Below are 15,669 nucleotides of genomic sequence, written 5' to 3'. Positions count from 1 at the left end.
AAGTGCTAGTTCTGATGATTTTACTATAAACATAACTGTAATAATTGGCGATGATCATGCGGTTTGCAAGACGCGCGTGTGCCCACAGCTTGCCGGAGCTCCGCTCAACATCTAAAGGGCTCAGCCGGCTCTAACTTGCAGCTCCAGATGTGGCTTCGGCTCTCAACCCCTGGATGGTCTCCCACACCTGATTTATATCTCACTCTCAGAGACAAGCACATGTGAGCACACCCACACGCAGTGCATGCACAAACAATTATACACACATGTAAGCGTATGTGCGCACACGCGCGCATGCACGAGCTCTCCCACTCACAAGCATTCGCAAATAAAATCAAGAAATCAATGTAACCTGTAATTTTTACAGGCTTGATTTGAGTGTGTGTGACAGGCCAAATCCAATAGCTGCAGCGGGGCTGACAGGCCTGACATGAGTCTTGCCTTGCCGGCCCCTCAATTATGCATGGCCCAATGTTTCCCCGGATCTTAATTGAATCACACTGTCTCAAACTTGTTATTTCTAATTTGTTGCATTTGATTTCTGACATCGGCGCTGCCGTGTCATGAATTATGCAAACCGGAGGACCTTTAATTGTGAGTGTTATTAAAACAAAACTAATTGCAGATGATTCAAATGTGACTGGGAAGCGAGATGTTTAGGGCTTACTCTGACATGATTTCGCTACTTCTGCCAAATAATGATTAGGTCTCACAGCTGTCTGAGCTGTTGTTGTTTTGTGGTTGTGACTGCAACCTTTGGGTGTCGGATGGTTTAATAGAGGGGTATGATGCGGCCTGTTGGTGGGATACATAGGGGCTCTTTGGTGATATGATGCACGGCGATGACACGCGCTCATCTGACAGCACGCGTGCGGATTCTCACACACACAACTCCCACAGTATTGGAGAAAGCAAAATGGGTATAATTCATCATCATAGTCTTATCATCCAACTTATCTCACTTTTATTGATTATGGTTGATGCATTTTGATTAGTTCTCTTTCCAGAAATTGTTTGACTCGCCCCTAAATACACAGAAAATTGCTTTCAATATTGCCATCTTTGAGGCTGACGATATACAGGCACTGACATAAAATGAGAACTCCTTGGAATTCATTCGGTTTAAGTGTATTGTCGGGCAAAAGCAATAAGGCATTTTGATTAAATAATGAAAGTGCAATGGAGAGAGCCCCATAAAAGTGGAATCAGTCAATATAATGTATGCCTGTAACATCTCAAAATGATTGCCAAACATTGAGGACACTGAGTTTTTAAACTGAGGAACTGAAAACTTAAAATGTTACAAAGCTCTTTTTTCTTTAGACTTACTTTTTTTTCTTCTTTATGTAACTAAAAGCAGCAAGGCAGAACATGATTACAAAATAAGATAGTGTGTAAAATAATTGTGCAATTAAACCAACAAAGTCAAAACATGAACGTGGAAGGTTGTAAGCGGTAAAATGAACCCTCCTGTTCTATTCATAAGAGATTTAACAATTGAATCGTGCCTTCAGGGCAACAGCTCAGCACCTGACTGTAAGGTAGGGATCCTCACGGCTGTGTTCCATACGGGACGTTGGAGATGTCTGGAAGTCATTTCCACATGTGAGAAGGGGGTGGGGGTGTGAGGGAGGGCACACTTTAGTTTCATGAATGTTCAATCAATTCAATAGGACAGCTTAACTTTCTCTTTCCCTCGCATAGCACATTTATAGGCCCACAGGCATTCACAGGCAACATTCAAAGGCTGACTGTGCCTCATACAAAAGCTGGGTAATTTCACCTTTTGGGGTGGGGGGCAACAGCTGAAGCCTGTAGGAAAGGGAGCAAAGGAAAGGAAACAAAGCTAGTTTGAAAAGGGAACTGAAACAAGGATAATCTGTAACATTTTGTGGGTTTGATATGTGACATAAGGAGTCCAAGGCATGTTAGCAGCAATTGTCCATGACAGTTGTGTACACAAATTCGTGGTTCGCATAGGATGGCTATGGTGGCTGTCTGTTTTTTCCTGTAGCACCAAAGGAAGGTTATGTTTTTTGGTTCTTGAGTAAAATATTTGAAATGCTAGGTTATGAGCATTCAAGGTGTCCATGAGATGTTGCTTTTGAGTGCTAGTGGCATGCTAATATGTTAAGCCAAGATAATGACCATAGCTAATGATGCTCCTTTTGACTGTTAATGGTATGCTAACATGCTAAGCCAACACACTAGCCATTGCCAATGATGTTCCTTTTGATTGCTAATTGCATGCTAACATGCTAAGCCAAGATGCTGGCCATAGCTAATAACGTTGCTTTTGAATGCCAGTGGCATGCTAACATGCTAAGCCAACACACTGGCCATAGCTAACACTAACAGCTTCATCTTTGGATATAATTATTAATTTATATGTTTTAATTTTATTTTATTTTGCTCAAAATGTTTCCTATAGTTGCATATACATTCCAGCCTGATAGCTTCCATTGGGAGAGGACTGTTGAGACAATGCAACGTCAGGCTCAGACTAATGCTATCGAGCACTGAACATTTGGTAAAATTCTCTACTCTGAGCTAACACAATCTTCTATAACCAGCCCAGGTCCACGAGAAGAGGCAGGGAATATATACATTGCCTTGAACTCCCAAACCCTACCTGTCAGATGCTTGTGTCTCAGCCAGGACATAAAAAGGTTTTATTCTCATTATGTATGCATGCTAAGGAGTGGGTGACGTGACCTGCCAATTCAAAAAGTCTATCTTTGCATAAAAGTCTATGTCAATAGGGTGCCTCGATGGTTGGGTTCTGTCTAAATGATAAAGTAGCTAAGTATATTTTGCCCATGCCTCCAGGATGGCTGCAGAATCTTGTCTGTTGAGATGACAATTAGAGTCACTTTCCACCCGGGTTAGACCAGACAGGCCCTGTCAACCACCAGCAGAAAAGAATGGAAAGAGACAGAGAGTAATATGTGTACCACTCTGATTCTTCTTCACCTCGTGATCCTTGCACTGACCACCAAAAGGAGGGGAGGAGGCATAGACAGGGACGAAGGAGGCAAGTGGAGAAAAATAGAGGCAAATACATCTCAGCAGTTACTGTGGATCTATTTCTAGTTTTAAAATGGTTGTGAGCTGTCAGTGAGTCATTCTTATACTGTTCCGTTACCTTGTTTCTCATATCATCTTTCATGGACTCTCAATGTTCTCTGACCAATAAAAGTGTCAAAGTAACCATCTCTGAGATTGTAAAGACACATGATATATGATACACTGGGAGATTATTTGCTGGAGTTTGTACGAGGCTCATGGTGATGTACACTGTGTAAATGAAACATTCGTTGTACAAATAAAAAAAACAAAATACTTTCCCCTGTTTTAATGCCATGCAATCCAGCCAACAATAGTGCACACGGCACGCAGCAATGATCTCAGATCAGCTTTTGAATCGGGCTCACACTCAGCCCCACTGTCTTCTTAACAAATCTAAAGTAGTGCAGGCTGTCAAACGTTTTGGCACAGCAGTGCAACTGTCAGGGTGGAGTGTGTATGAGATGTGCTGTATGCCTCTGTGTTGCAACTTCCCCCTGAAAGGATTAATAATTTACATGGGATTACTCTAAAATTCCACTATTTGCCACAAAACTATGTAACAGTGATTTGTTGAACTGTCATAATAAAACATCACTCAAAGTAAACAATCATCACCTCACCGAGAGGTGGAGGTAAATGTCTCTTTCTGAGAAAGTAAGACAGCGGAGGAGGGGAGGTTTTCCTTTCTCGTGGTTTCCCATCATGTGGTTCTCTCCTAGCTAGAGATGGTTGGGGTGGGGTGGAGGGTGGGGGAAAGCTGTAATTGCTGTCAGTCTCTCCTGAGCACAACCTTAAAGGAAGCTGCTTTTTCACAGTGAAAGGAGTTTGGGCTGTGTGGCTTCCCCTCCAGGCCTCTGGAGGATTTGGTGAGTCGCCCCCCCCCCTTCTTGTTTACCTCTCATTGTCAACAGCGGCACATAGCTTTGGATGCAGAGGAATCACAAGGCTAATAGCCTAAGACACTCAGAAACAGAGACGTGGGTAATTGGAAAGATTATCCTCAACGTGCCAGCTATGATTTGGAGGGTTTTCAAGTGGTGAAAGTTTACCCTCTCTAAAATGTTGCACACAAATATCAAAACACAAAAGGCTTTTCCCCAAAATTTCAATGCACGGGTTTTGACACGTCTGTGTTTACTCCAGATGACTTGTCAACCACTTTGGCAGATGTGTATTCATCCAAGTTCCCCCACTTTTCCACTAACCTGACAGACTATATCATCCATTTATGTGCATTCAAAACATGCCCTGCAACCTCTTAGCTGCCCCGATCCCTTGATTCTAAGAGCAGTCGTGTTGACACTGGAGACTTATGGTAAATGCGTCTTTTTTACATGCATGTATTGTATTTGACTGAAAATATATTTTTAGATAGATGCGCTTCTGTCTAACACACATGCATAAATGCATGTTTGTTAATGGCAAAGAGGACATTCCCATTCTCTCCCACCTTTTCTGGCAGACTTAATCCCTCCTTATTGGCAAACATTCGAATTTGTTTTAAGCGTTAGCCACAGAGGTCAAATCCCCCTCTTAGGGTGAAAAGCTGCAGGAAATTGCCTGCATTAGAGAGATGTATTGGTGTGAAAAGATCCCATGACATGCTGCTGAACAGGTCAGCTCAGTGAAATTTGTTCTCCCCCCTACATTCCTTTTCTCTTGCTTTCTGTCTGCAACAAGCAGAGAAGCAACAAGAAGTCAAATCCCTCTATTTATATGCCTTTATTCTTAAGGACATTTGGAGAATTCCTTAACTCTGCCTCATATCTGTAATTGTCTTTGTACTGGTCAGAGCACTTGGGGCGCTCTCCAAAAGACATGGTTCATGCTACCCATTTCCTGCAGACTTCACAGCATGCTCCTGCCAAAGTCCCTCATACCAAATGTGCAGCGCTGGTTACCTCTGTCATGTTTCTTGAGCTGCCTAAAAAATAATAATACAACAGTTTCTATGCATTTGAATACTTAACCAGAATCAGCTGTTTGATTTTGTGACACAGTAGTTTGCGAAGGTTAAGATATTTTGGAACAGAAAAATCCCACTTATGTGAAATTTGAAACAGCATATAGTTTCAAAGTGCTGCCAAAATAAGCCTAGCTGAGACTGTGATATGATTAGGAAAAGTTCTATTTGAATCAACTTTTTCTAAGCAGGTCAAAATGAGGACTTTTACTACAGCATGTCAGCAAAAACACTGGCCCTAGAAAAAAATTCCTCCATCTTTTGCAAGGAATAAATAAATAAATAAATCAAACCCTTAGATGTTAATCAACACGTCTGAATTAGTTTTGAAAGTTAATGAGTTTTTAAGCAGCCTTTGGGACTTCCCGTCAATAAACTACAAACTCATTTTATTTTCTCTTTTAAATCCCCATAAAGAGAACTTCCCCTCCAATGCTGCGAAGCTTTACTTTGAAATGCCTTTACTTTGATAAGAAATAAATTAACACTTTGGAGAAAGGCAACAGCGGTAGCAGGATGCGATGGGCTCCTCTGCTTCTATTTGATACATATTCTAATTGCTGAAGTGCTGACCCCTACTAACCACCCCCACTCCCCCTTCCCCGATGAGCAGCCAGAGAGATTTTGACCTTGTGGTGTGTGTGAATCGATGGGAAGTTGATAAAGCCAAGTTCATTGCTGCCTAACATAAAACAAAGCTGATTTGTTTACCTAGCTAAGCCCGCGCATGTCAATCCCATTACGGAATGATTTATAGACCAGCACCCAATGAAATTGTTTAAAGCAGATTAGGTAGAGCCAACGATCACCACTAATATGACAAGCTGATACGCTGTGACAGGTAACCAAGCAAACAAGTTCCTGAAATTCAGATTGAATTAGAATCCTAATAATCCTACAGGGAGCAGCAGATTTAATCAGGAGAGGAGAGGAGGAAGAAGGAGAGGGAAGGGAGGAAAGAGAAGGATGCTGGCTCTTCAGCGGCGTGGGGAAATGCCACCTCTTTTCTGATTTACTTGTCAGGAAGCATCACTCAGCATGCGCGAGGGGAAGAGAGTGAGAAGAAAGCACAAGAGATTAGGAGCGGGAAAGCGGTCGCCATGCTAATATAAGGCCAATAATTTGAAAGTTGCTTTGATAAAGGAAATCATTTTCCCACAAACACCAACATTTCTTTTCTCTCTCTCTCTCTGACTTGCTGTGTATACGTCCATATATGTATACGCACGTCTGAGCCCGTGTTTCAGAAATTAATTCAGTTAAAAAAAAAATGTATTATAGTATCAAATCTCCCAAGAGAAAATATTTGTGTTTAGTGTTATACAATATACATGTGGTGTATTGCGTTACATGTGAATATGGCTCCACAAATAGAAATATTAATGTAATTTAATGTGCAAAGTCTCCACTAAGGATACAAGGAGGCGGTGTCCCTCTCAGCATGATAAAAGACTCCCCTAATGTTATGGATATTGTGTTCCAATAAAATCTTGTTTAAGGTCATAGTACAACTGGAACATCAAGTATTTAAAAGCAGAAAAGTAATCAGAGGATGTAGTTTAAAGCCCACTAATATCTCCAAGAGTTTCTACATATTCATCATTTGTCTGTTCGCTCCCTGTTTTCCGCACATAGTGTCCTGTTTATTTGAAAATAATGAGAACAAAATGAGGAATAATACTTCTTTTCCTGGACACATTAAACGGATTGTATCTAAATTATGATATTAATGTTTAACTAAGGTGTATTGTTTGGACATTTGAATATGCATGATAATCATTACATTTTTGGGGACAGAAATTCTCCCCATCTTGCTGCACGCACACATATCTATGTATATATTATGCATGTTTAATATATTTGGTTCTCACTGAACACAATTAAAAACTTTTGATAGATATTATCCTCAGAGTTGAATATTGGTCTCTGCAATGTAACCAAATTAATCGGCCGCATTTGTGCATCTCGTGGATGAATTTGTGTATTTTAATGCATGAACTACAAACTGAGACGGGGAAAAATGGGTGAGGGGGGGGGGGGAGAAATGTAGCTTAGTTCTGGATAAAACTAAAGACTTTTCATAGGTCGCAACATGTTTTGACAGTTGCCACAGCTCAACCTCTTTAGAGTGCTAAAGAAATATATTTCCTTTGTACGCACATATCGCAGGCCTAAACTTTCCTTTATAACCCTGCATATACAGCTGATTAAACAGCCTTCCATAAATGTCAGCAGTCTTTTTCCCTGTGATGCAGGGACATGGAGGGAGGGAGGATGAGGGATGAAGAGAAGACTGAAAGTTTTAGATGGGGGACCTAATTAGGGAGCATGCGGCCCAGTTCTCTCCCCACTCCTAATGAGGAGTTTGTTATGGCACGGGTGAGCGGCGTGTGTCACAGTGAGGCCGAAGTGGAAGACTATGGAGCGCGGCGCGACCGACGAGCGGATCCCCTGCGCAGTGTGTGTGCGATTCTACACCTGCAAATCCCCAACACATTGAAACCAGGCCTCGTTTGATGTGCTATTCTTTTCATGTTGAGAAACGGGAGGGACCGCGGAGCAGGGACCTAGTTGAAAAGAGGCAGGGGGGCTTGGGAGGAGTGCCGCGGTCTATTAGACGTTTTAATAATGTTAATTAATGAATAATAGGGTTTGTAATGAGCAACCGGCTGCTTTTTATTCATCTGATTATCTCACCAGCTCTCTAATTCTCTCTATGAGCACTGTCAAGGGAAAGCGGTGATCAAGTCGAACACAAACAGACACACGTACTTAATTTTGCACACGCACACACACAAAGTTGCACATGAACTGCAGGGTACACCGAGGTACAAAGATCCAAATATTGATAGCATCAACATTGGTTCTGGTATCAGATTGATATTAGCCCAACAGATAATCGATACTTTGTTTCTACGTCTACTTTATTTGAAGCACATTTAACAAAGTTGACCCAAAGTACTTGAGAGACAGGCGCATTTACACTCCAACTTTCCAAAAAAATCCAGTTTCAAAAGACATGAAAAGCTGAAAGGTGTTTTTTGGTATAGTTGGTAGTATTAATTGTGGAAAGTAAAAATCACAGTGAATCACGGTGGTCATTAAAATGTGTTCAGACACACTGCAGACACACTACATAAGCTGCTGTATAAGTTAAAACTATGGTATTGGTATCGGCAACACCGGGCCTGTCCTTGCTCGGTATCTAAGCCATACGAAAACTTCCAGTCTTGCACGCCACTGGTGTGTGAAGCTCCAGACGGACCCCATATGCCCCCCAATACATTGTTCTTCATCTACACAGGAAATGAGTATTATTAGGCACCAATTAGACCAAGCAGTGATTTACACACTGAGCAGTACAGACATGCATTCATTCACGCAGACACACACATGATTTACAGCGCTTAAACAGGTGGGTCTGTCTTTTTCGTTATTATCTCTCCTCCCTGTGGTGTGAGCATCGTCCAAGTCCAGAGAGAAAAGGCTGAGGTTATCTCTCTCTCTCTCTCTATCCCTGAATCTTTAATCTTTCTCCTCTCCTCATGGTTGTCATCTGCTCTGCCCCTCAGATGAAGCAGCAGAGGCAAGGAGCAACCACTAGTGGGCCCCAGGAAGGCGTCCTCACTCCTCTCGCCGTCTCACCACTGCATCAACCGAGTCGGACCCCCTCCTCCCCGTCCTTTGTCTCCTGCTGTCTCAACAGCACTCGCTGCGTGTTGGAAGGTGCAGAAGGGCCTGTTGCCAGAGAGACAATTCAATAAGAACACAATAGGCAGTGGTGAGTAATTAGAAAGAGTTTGAAAACACAGTCAGTATTTATTGATCCGCCTCTTCGTTTATTAGTTTAATGGTGAACGGCAGCTTCGCCACGTTACTCTTTTTTCTGTCTTAATGAATGGCTGAGAAAACAAAAGATAAGTTGAGTTTTCAAAAATTCTGCGAAGAATTGAATTCATGAAAAAAAGGCTTCTGATAATAAAAGTTAAACACTGACATGCGTCAAAAAAAGAAAAAAAAAAACACGTATGCTATACCCACACCTGGAGCTCCTGACATTTTCCCTGCTAGCCCAATTCCAAGCCATTTCCACCCCATCTCCCTTCACTTTCTATTGATTTGAAAATCAATAGTGGCTCCAGCAGAGCTGTCTGTGTGAAATAGTGTTACACAGAACCTGCTTCTTTCTCTCTCTTTTTTGGAGAAGGAATTTCAAACTTCAACCAGGGGCCAAATCTCCACACTTCAAGCTACATAATGAGGGGAATAAATTAATGAGGTCAGTCTGGCAACATTATGTAGCGGTGACTAAGAAAAGAAATCAAGTGCAGACTGAAAGCAATCACGGAGCTCTTCCCTCAAACCAGAAAGATTCCCAAAGCTGGCTCCATCTGTTTGCTCAGTAGTTGTAATGAAGTTATCAGTGGGCGTTGGACTTCTATAAACCTTCATCCAGGACTGTAAAGATTCTCATTACACCCGTCCTCATTGTCAGGAGGAACACAAAGTCAGCCAACATTGTTCCTGTCCTTTCTTCCTCTGCAACCCTTTCCCTCTCTCCTCTTTCTGGGAGCAGGAGAACAAAAGACAGCCTGGCTCCCAATCAGTGCCTCGTGAAGGGGGGGATCCCACTCAGGTCTTAATCAGTGCTCTGCTTAATAGAGCAACACTTCCCAAATATTATTAACCTCATCTGTCTGTATTAGGCCCTAATGGCCTCCCTCTCTGTATTGTCTTTGCAGCAGCTGGTAATGTACATATATATTAATCCACTCTCTCTTCTCCTTTGCTGAGAGATTGCGCAGCGCTCTCAGAACAAACGGTGCCCTTCAGAGAGCGAGGCAGACACAGGTTAGGAAGCCACTAATTAAATGTCAGACTTGACAGATTAAAATTATGAAATTTAAAATCTGCAAGTGGCTCTTTGTCATTGTCAAATTAAGGGCTGCACTGTGTGATGAAGGGGAAGGGGACGGTGCGCTCTAATGGATTGAAAGAGAATGTGCTTTAGCAGCAAGCAGCTCTCAGTGAATAAAGATTTGCCGCTCCTGCCTTAGGTAGAACGCCCGCGCGTTCAATTCCTCCCATATTCTCCTAAGTCTGGAGGTTGAGAGGTCACTCCAGCACTGCCAAGCCCATCCTGACCACCCCATTTAGACGTTTCATTCCTCTGGCAACACAAAAATCTGGCCACCAACCCGGCGTTCCAGGAAAGCTATTCCACCTTTGGCTTTCTGTAGGCTGTAGGCTATCTCTACTTTAGGTGCAATGTAAGGAGATGACAGCAGGAATTGTTTTCTCCTCCAAGAGACATCTGATTGCTGCGAGGAAAACGGCAAGTGTTTTGTGAAAATATACTGTAAAACAAAAAATTAAACATGAAAGCGATTGATCTTCCACTACAAGCACAATCAAGAAAATCTATGTACAAACTTTACAAGCTGGATTCATAATGAGTAAATCCAGCGCAGACGCATTCGTCTCCTTACCACTAATTTTCAACAAGGAAAAGCACCTCTGTTATATAAAACAGCTGATCTGTGTTTTTCTTCTGAGGTGCTTGATAACAGAATTATTCTAACCTGTTTTCCACTCCTCTGCAGTGAAACCTGGTGCAAGACCAGGCAGGAGCAATTCCAGATATTACCTAGAAATATTAATGATCTAATGCCAAATTACAGCAGTTTCTTTTGCACTCATGCAGCGTTCAAGGTTCAAAGCACTTCCAGCTTCAACCGGGTCTATGCGCATTCGGTCCTGGCAAGGTCGAGGACACAGACTAATAAAGCTCAGTATGAAGCGCGGGCAGCAAACACTCAACAAGGATCAAAACACCGCCAGCATAAAAAGTGACAAGATCCAATTAAATTTAATTACTTGAGCTGTAGTTTCATTTTAACTGACAATTTTGATTAAGGTAGCTACACACTCCTAAAGCTAAAAGCAGAGGCCAAATTGTATCAGAGTAACATTATTAGTGTACAGTGAACCTTGACTAGCTAATAGGGTTTAATTAAAGCAGGGCCAAGAGGACTGTAACGAGTTCAATAATAAAAGGTGAACAGAGAGCCGTGGCTCCATTCTGGTTTGTGTTGCTGTGTGTATGTTTCTTTGTGTTCATCAGCACACTACAGTGAAAACCTGGATTGCAGAAAATCAACTTAGCAACACCGTTTGTTCCTTTTTTAATTTTTATCCGTGAGCTCGGGTTTTCCCTCGTGCAGGAATGACTGTTTTATTCTTTCTCCGTGTCTGGCAACAAACTCGACCAGTCAGAATAGTTAATGGCTAAGTTAGATTTTTAATATTATGAGGGATTTTTGTGTCATTTAAATAAATGTGAGTTTATTCTAAGTACACAAAATGTAAAAAATCCTTAATATAGCTCCGCTATTTGACTATTTGAGCATGTCTCTTTTGATTTATGGTTACAAGACGAGGCATACAGAGGGTATAAACATATACATTTACACTTCAGATAAAAAGGTGCACCTGACAGATACAAACTGTCCAGATTGTGTCCAATAACTACACAACTCTATTCACAACTCCAACTGCGCAAAAACATGAGTGCTCATGATCAGATTTTCCTGCCACTAATTTGGTTTATTGTGTAGGGAAAGTATGACCACAGTTATACTGGGGACGGAAAAAAAAGAAAAGAAAACATGTTTGTGTTCAGCCACAGGCCAAATAACATGATTGTGGTGGCTTTTTAATACAGTTGCCTCACTGTAACTCTGAGAGCATTGTTTGGTAGGTTTGTTGTATGCGGTCAAATTACCTCATATAAATGGTTCCTGGATTCCAGCGTGTCCTGTTATGATTTTTTTCATTTCTGTATTTAGACCGAGATCTGCTGCTCGGATCCAGAGTTTAGTTTTCACAGAGAGTGAAAAGGCAGAGCTGCCCATCAAATACTCACAGGGCGAGTTTGTAATGTGACAGGATAAAAAGGGATGAAATGAGCAGAGTATTACTGCTGTGCTGGACTTTGATTCTGTGAGATAACACTTAAATGGAGACAGAGGTACTATTCAGCATGGTCAGTCTTAGCTCTCCAACTTTTTCCTTTAAATTTGGACTTATAAAAGTTATTTTTGTGTGTTTTGTGCGCTGGCTAAAAGATTCATAATCTGACATGGACATATGATGTTTCTCTAACATAAAAATTTATATATGGTGGAATTGTACATTTATATCTTCATGTGTTGTGAATCATTTATTGTCGATTGACAGCATATGAGGTGCTTCGCATTCGTGTATTTAGCAGTGGCTGAAGACTGAACCAAGAGGAAAAAGCAGGGAAAATCTTAACGTATCTTCAGATATATAAAGTATTTCAACCTAGTTCTTTTTGATGAAGGTGTAAGATTATGTGACTTAATCATTTCACTTTTGATCAAGTGAGCATGGAGGACTGCTTGCCTGCAAATTCCTGCCAGCTTAAGAGAAACTCAAAGCCAAAAGGGGTTTCTGCTCACCAAATGCCCAGCTCTCTACATCTGAGATGCTGCCAAACATGATCACCTGGTTGATTGACTTCAGTGGATCTTCTGGCAGAGTTTGGCTGTGAAACTTCAATAAGCTGTGATGTCAGGTGGTTCGCTTCCAATCCTCCTGTGTGTACTTTCAGTGAATTATATCTGGAAATATATTTCTCGCAACAAGCTCACACTAGTCAAACTTATCATCCCTTGTGGACTGAGGCTTGTGGTTTTAACTTTTCACTTCTTGGCAAAACAAGAGTTACAGCTATAAAATCAAGCCCTAGAGACAATTTTGTTCAAAAGTGACCGATGTATAGCAAAAGTATGAACAGCGGCAGTGTAAATAGAAAAGCCAAAAAGTACTAAAATGACACTAAAAGTGATCAGGAGTGTCTATATAGTAAAAACTGGTATATGAGTCATCTCTTAATGTCATCAAGCTTCACCCCTGAGTCACCCCCAAATGTGAGATGACACCTATAAGGCTGGATGGTGTGTGTTCGAAAGGTTAGTGGGGAGTGTGAGTGGCAGGAACAGCACTTAGCCTAAGGTGTTTCACTTTTATAGTCACATGCTCCGCTGTAACACCCTGACACACACACAAGTGTACGTTTACACAAAGAGAGAGACACATCTTCCACTGGGATGAGGCTCATCTGCCTGCCCTCTGGTGCTATGCACTGTTTTCAAAGCACCTGCAGCATTTGTTTTCTAGCTGTCATCGAGAGACGCTCCAACCTGTTTGTCAATGAGCGGGTTTGTTCTTCTAGTTAAGATTTTGCCTGTCATATAGTTTCACAAAATGAAAAGGACTCACTCAGTTCAAGCAATATTGCCTAAAAGCTTATTTTAGGCATTTTAAGACTTGATCAGACACTTACAGCGAAAGGAAGTGTAAACATGAGGCAGACGGAGCAGCCAGCCAGCATTTGAACCTCTGACTTCATGTGGGATGGTATGCACTTTACCACTCAGCTATCAGATCTCCCTGACCACCAAATATATTCTTGCACAACACCGCTGTTTTATACCACGGTTGTCAGTAGTTTTATTTATGAGATGTTGAGTGTTATTCTAAAGCTAAGATTGGATGTTTTTGCAAGTCTGAATGTGTGTATGTGAGAGTGCATGTGAACATGTTAATTTAAGTGTTATGTCTTTGTCGTGCTCCATGCTGCTCTGTTCCAGTGCTGTCAGTGGTGTGTGTGTGTGTGTGTGTGTGTGTGTGTGTGTGTGTGTGTGCAGGGAGGTCAGTCAGGTCAGGCCTGACACCATCTTTAACTCTTATTTACTGTGATTCCACGACAAGACAGATACCAGCTCCTACGACTCTACTGATGTATGTTAAGCGCGCTCCAAATTACCCGCCTGATGGATCTATTGATGGCCCATTCCAACCTGTCACCTAGTCTCCATCAGCCTCTCAGTTATCCTCCTCCTCCGCCCCCTTGCAAACCCTTCTCTCTCTCCTTTCTCACCCCCTCCCCTCCACTCCGCTCTCTCCCTTCTGTCCCTGTGGGTCTGAATAAGAAATGAGGAAGCAGGCAGATAGAGACCTCTGTAACCCACAGTGTGCCGCCTGCTACAAGACAATAGCCACCACTGACGCTGTTGCAAAAGTTAAGCAGGTCTGTGTGAAAGCACAGCTGGAGCGCACACACGCAGTCAAGCGAGCACAAAGACACACACACACGCACACTTGCACTTGTCCCTGGAGAGACAAAAAGGGCAATGTAGACCATGACCGTGCCTGCTAACGGCCTCGTCTTTTCAAATCCTGTCATTTATTATTCTCTATGCAGGCTCCTGCTCCACATAGTAGACCCTGTCATAAGGGAGATGAAGATCCCAGAGGTATCTGTTACAGGTCTTGTAATATGCTGTCACCTGTGTGCCACGCTGATAATATCCTGCAAGCACTGATTGAGGGGGAATCCAGGTTAACACACTTATACCATTATAAACTGAAATGATCAGGGGAGAGTAAAATCAACTCTTAAAAGACTTGTAAGTGCTGCAAATCAACAGCTACTCAATTTCAAAACTCCCCACAGGCTTTTCAAAAAGAGAAGAAAAAAAAACCTTACACTGTATTTTAGAGCGGAGTTGATGATGGGCCCTGTGGTCCCATTAGCTGAAAGATAAGATGAAGATGGTCAATATGGTGCGTGTGTTCTGGTGTGTGTAGTTGCCAGGTCTGCTCTATCAGATAAATACTGCACTGAATCTAGTTGCGCTAATTGACTCTCGCAGGCATTACTGGGATTAAGTTAGCTAGCGTCCAAAGTTCATTACGCAGATAAATGCATCTCTTAGCCTGCTAAAGAGCTCCCGAGCAAACTTAACTCCCACACAATGCGAGCTACAAAAAAGAAAAAAGAGGTCTGTAATTTACAGTAAAGGTAAAAGGTTTAGCTCTCGTGATACTTACCTGAATATTTGCATTTGAAAGAACTCGACCTTTCAAAGAGAATTGCTTTACTAATTTTGTTTCGCAGCTGCAGATTAATATTTTATCTGAAAATCGTTGCCTCTGTAAGGTATGGGTCTTTATTTATTCGACAGTCAAGCGATAAACAAAATATTTAGCGTTAGCTCCGCCTCAGCAAGCTGCAACCCGACACATGTGTACAAGCTAATGAAGATGGAAGAAGACTGAGAGCAGCCAGTCATCACAACCGTGCTTGAATACGAGATACACCTTAATTCAGCTGCTGGAACCACAACTGAAAATTCCACAGGAAGACCATTTTGTCATTAAGCGTTGTAAACAACACAGATTTTTCAGACTTGATCTTTCCCCTGCTTTGCAGCTGAGGATTATTCTGATGTCGTTACACATGCTTGACAAAAAAAAAGAAGCTGCAGCGACATCTGAGTTGATAATGGCGCAGCAATTGAACATGTGATCTTTGAGACACTTCTCTCTCCCTCCTTCTCACTTTCTGTATCTGCAGTGATGAGTGACACAACAGCAGGTGCTCAGAGAACCGTGGAGAGTGCTTTCATTTTGCCACTTATAGGACAAATTACCCAGACAATGGACCTGGCGAGCCGGGACCCTAATTCAATTCCAACTGTTGACTCTGGGCATTCGCCTGCATGCATTCGCAGGGCTCGGGAAAGGAGATTCCCCCCCATAAAAAC

General features: G+C 42.1%; 1 long non-coding RNA gene across 1 annotated transcript in view; it reads left to right on the top strand.

Annotated features, from left to right (window-relative positions):
• LOC147311254 (uncharacterized) overlaps positions 1 to 15,669 on the top strand; it is a 70,993-nt gene that overhangs the window by 14,329 nt on the left and 40,995 nt on the right. Inside the window, exon 3 of the long non-coding RNA XR_015125428.1 lies at positions 8,605 to 8,813. This is a non-coding gene — a long non-coding RNA (uncharacterized LOC147311254). The remainder of the gene's footprint in view (positions 1 to 8,604; positions 8,814 to 15,669) is intronic.

This window comes from Aulonocara sp. 'chitande type north' Nkhata Bay, linkage group LG16 (genome assembly GCF_057382095.1).
Source record: "Aulonocara sp. 'chitande type north' Nkhata Bay isolate Kocher_YH1m ecotype deep benthic linkage group LG16, A_spYH_male_GT1.1, whole genome shotgun sequence".
In the NCBI taxonomy this organism is placed as follows: domain Eukaryota; kingdom Metazoa; phylum Chordata; class Actinopteri; order Cichliformes; family Cichlidae; genus Aulonocara; species Aulonocara sp. 'chitande type north' Nkhata Bay.
Note: the sequence above shows the minus strand (reverse complement) of the source record. Positions and strands in the feature narration are given on the sequence as shown.